This window comes from Silurus aristotelis, assembly GCF_946808225.1.
Source record: "Silurus aristotelis genome assembly, chromosome: 6".
NCBI classification, from domain to species: Eukaryota; Metazoa; Chordata; class Actinopteri; order Siluriformes; family Siluridae; genus Silurus; species Silurus aristotelis.
Window position 1 is genome coordinate 33272242 of NC_139579.1, and position 4580 is coordinate 33276821.

Sequence of the window (4580 nt, forward strand, 5' to 3'; positions counted from 1 at the left end):
TGAGAATCAGGATTGAGACGGTGTTTGAGAATCGGGTTTGAGGTGGTTTTTGAGAATCGGGATTGAGGTGGCGTTTGAGAATCGGGATTGAGGTGGTGTTTGAGAATCGGGATTAAGAATCGGGATTGAGGTGGTGTTAGAATCGGGATTGAGGCGGTGTTTGAGAATCGGGATTGAGGCGGTGTTTGAGAATCAGTCTTTGAGAATCAGGATTGAGACGGTGTTTGAGAATCGGGTTTGAGGTGGTTTTTGAGAATCGGGATTGAGGTGGCGTTTGAGAATCGGGATTGAGGTGGTGTTTGAGAATCGGGATTAAGAATCGGGATTGAGGTGGTGTTAGAATCGGGATTTAGAATCGGGATTGAGGTGGTGTTTTAGAATCGGGATTGAGGTGGTGGTTGAGAATCGGGATTGAGGTGGTGTTTGAGAATCGGGATTGAGGTGGTGGTTGAGAATCAGGATTGAGAATCGGGATTGAGGTGGTGGTTAAAGATCAGGATTGAGAATCGGGATTGAGGTGGTGGTTGAGAATCAGGATTGAGAATCGGGATTGAGGTGGTGGTTGAGAATCAGGATTGAGAATCGGGCTTGAGGTGGTTTTTGAGAATCGGGATTAAGGTGGTGTTTGAGAATCGGGATTGAGAATCAGTGTTTGAGAATCGGGATTGAGGTGGTGTTTGAGAATCGGTGTTTGAAAATCGGGATTGAGGTGGTGTTTGAGAATCGGGATTGAAGTGGTGTTTGAGAATCAGTGTTTGAGAATCGGGATTTAGGTGGTGTCTGAGAATCGGTGTTTGAGAATCGGGATTGAGGTGGTGTTTGAGAATCGGGATTGAGGTGGTGTTTGAGAATCGGTGTTTGAGAATCGGGATTGAGGTGGTGTTTGGGAATCGGGATTGAGGTGGTGTTTGAGAATCGGTGTTTGAGAATCGGGATTGAGGTGGTGTTTGAGAATCGGGATTGAGGTGGTGTTTGAGAATCAGGATTGAGGTGGTGTTTGAGAATCGGTGTTTGAGAATCGGGATTGAGGTGGTGTTTGAGAATCGGGATTGAGGTGGTGTTTGAGAATCGGCGTTTGAGAATCGGGATTGGGAATCGGGATTGCGGTGGCGTTTTAGAATCGAGATTGAGGTGGTGTTTGAGAATCGAGATTGAGGTGGTGTTTGAGAATCGGGATTGAGGTGGTGTTTGAGAATCGGGTTTGAGAATCGGGATTGAAGTGGTGTTTGAGAATCAGTGTTTGAGAATCGGGATTTAGGTGGTGTCTGAGAATCGGTGTTTGAGAATCGGGATTGAGGTGGTGTTTGAGAATCGGTGTTTGAGAATCGGGATTGAGGTGGTGTTTGAGAATCGGTGTTTGAGAATCGGGATTGAGGTGGTGGTTGAGAATCGGGATTGAGGTGGTGGTTGAGAATCAGGATTGAGAATCGGGATTGAGGTGGTGGTTGAGAATTAGGATTGAGAATCGGGATTGAGGTGGTGTTTGAGAATCGGTGTTTGAAAATCGGGATTAAGGTGGTGTTTGAGAATCGAGATTGAGGTGGTGTTTGAGAATCGGGATTGAAATGGTGTTTGAGAATCAGTGTTTGAGAATCGGGATTGGGGTGGTGTTTGAGAATCGGTGTTTGAGAATCGGGATTGAGGTGGTGTTTGAGAATCGGGATTGAGGTGGTGTTTAAGAATCGGTGTTTGAGAATCGGGATTGAGGTGGTGTTTGAGAATCGGGATTGAGGTGGTGTTTGAGAATCGGCGTTTGAGAATCAGGAGTGAGGTGGTGTTTGAGAATCGGGATTGAGGTGGTGTTTGAGAATCGGGATTGGGAATCGGGATTGCGGTGGTGTTTTAGAATCGGGATTGAGGTGGTGTTTAAGAATCAAGATTAAGGTGGCATTTGAGAATCAAGATTGAGGTGGCGTTTGAAAATCGGGATTGAGGTGATGTTTAAGAATCTGTGTTTAAAAATCAGGATTAAGGTGGTGTTTGAGAATCGAGATTGAGGTGGTGTTTGAGAATCGGTGTTTAAAAATCAGGTTTAAGGTGGTGTTTGAGAATCGAGATTGAGGTGGTGTTTGAGAATCGGGTTTGAGAAACGGTGTTTGAGAATCGGGTTTGAGAATCGGTGTTTGAGAATCGGGATTGAGGTGGTGTTTGAGAATCGGGATTGAGGTGGTGTTTGAGAATCGGAATTGAGGTGGTGTTTGAGAATCAGGATTGAGAATCGGGATTGAGGTGGTGTTTGAGAATCTGGATTGAGGTGGTGTTTGAGAATCGGTGTTTGAAAATCGGGATTAAGGTGGTGTTTGAGAATCAAGATTGAGGTGGTGTTTGAGAATCGGTGTTTGCGAATCGGGATTGAGGTGGTGTTTGAGAATCGGGATTGAGAATCGGGATTGAGGTGATGTTTAAGAATCTGTGTTTAAAAATCAGGATTAAGGTGTTGTTTGAGAATCGAGAATGAGGTGGTGTTTGAGAATCGCTGTTTAAAAATCAGGATTAAGGTGGTGTTTGAGAATCGAGATTGAGGTGGTGTTTGAGAATCGGGATTGAGGTGGTGTTTGAGAATCGGGATTGAGGTGGTGTTTGAGAATCGGGATTGAGGTGGTGTTTGAGAATCGGGATTGAGGTGGTGTTTGAGAATCGGTGTTTGAGAATCGGTATTGAGGTGTTGTTTGAGAATCGGTGTTTGAGAATCGGGATTGAGGTGGTGTTTGAGAATCGGGATTGAGGTGGTGTTTGAAAATCGGGATTGAGGTGGTGTTTGAGAATCGGGATTGAGGTGGTGTTTGAGTATCGGTGTTTGAGTATCGGGATTGAGAATCGGGATTGAGGTGGTGGTTGAGAATCGGGATTGAGAATTGGGATTGAGGTGGTGGTTGAGAATCGGGATTGAGAATCGGGCTTGAGGTGGTTTTTGAGAATCGGGATTGAGGTGGTGTTTGAGAATAGGGATTGAGAATCAGTGTTTGAGAATCAGGATTGAGGTGGTGTTTGAGAATCGGTGTTTGAAAATCGGGATTAAGGTGGTGTTTGAGAATCGAGATTTAGGTGGTGTTTGAGAATCGGGATTGAAGTGGTGTTTGGGAATCAGTGTTTGAGAATCGGGATTGAGGTGGTGTTTGAGAATTGGTGTTTGAGAATCTAGATTGAGGTGGTGTTTGAGAATCGGGATTGAGGTGGTGTTTGAGAATCGGTGTTTGAGAATCGGGATTGAGGTGGTGTTTGAGAATCGGGATTGAGGTGGTGTTTGAGAATCGGGATTGAGGTGGTGTTTGAGAATCGGGATTGAGGTGGTGTTTGAGAATCGGTGTTTGAAAATCGGGATTAAGGTGGTGTTTGAGAATCGAGATTTAGGTGGTGTTTGAGAATCGGGATTGAAGTGGTGTTTGGGAATCAGTGTTTGAGAATCGGGATTGAGGTGGTGTTTGAGAATTGGTGTTTGAGAATCTAGATTGAGGTGGTGTTTGAGAATCGGGATTGAGGTGGTGTTTGAGAATCGGTGTTTGAGAATCGGGATTGAGGTGGTGTTTGAGAATCGGGATTGAGGTGGTGTTTGAGAATCGGGATTGAGGTGGTGTTTGAGAATCGGGATTGAGGTGGTGTTTGAGAATCGGGATTGAGGTGGTGTTTGAGAATCGGGATTGAGGTGGTGTTTGAGTATCGGGATTGAGGTGGTGTTTGAGAATCGGCGTTTGAGAATCGGGAGTGAGGTGGTGATTGGGAATCAGTGTTTGAGAATCGGGATTAAGGTGGTGTTTGAGAATTGGTGTTTGAGAATCTGGATTGAGGTGGTGTTTGAGAATCGGGATTGAGGTGGTGTTTGAGAATCGGCGTTTGAGAATCGGGAGTGAGGTGGTGTTTGAGAATCGGCATTTGAGAATCGGGATTGAGGGTGTGTTTGAGAATCGGGATTGGGAATCGGGATTGAGGTGGTGTTTAAGAATCGGGATTAAGGTGGCATTTGAGAATCGAGATTGAGGTGGCTTTTGAAAATCGAGATTGAGGTGGTGTTTGAGAATCGGGATTGAGGTGGTGTTTGAGAATCGGTGTTTGAGAATCGGGATTGAGGTGGTGTTTGAGAATCGGGATTGAGGTGGTGTTTGAGAATCGGGATTGAGGTGGTGTTTGAGAATCGGGATTGAGGTGGTGTTTGAGAATCGGGATTGAGGTGGTGTTTGAGAATCGGGATTGAGGTGGTGTTTGAGTATCGGGATTGAGGTGGTGTTTGAGGTGGTGTTTGAGAATCGGGATTGAGGTGGTGTTTGAGAATCGGGATTGAGAATCGGGATTGAGGTGGTGTTTGACAATCGGGATTGAGGTGGTGTTTGAGAATCGGGATTGAGGTGGTGTTTAAGAATCGGGTTTAAGGTGGCGTTTAAAAATCGGGATTGAGGTGATTAAGAATCTGTGTTTAAAAATCAGGATTAAGGTGGTGTTTGAGAATCGAGATTAAGGTGGTGTTTGAGAATCGGTGTTTAAAAATCAGGATTAAGGTGGTGTTTGAGAATCGGGATTGAGGTGGTGTTTGAGAATCGGGATTGGGGTGGTGTTTGAGAATCGGGATTGAGGTGGTGTTTAAGAAT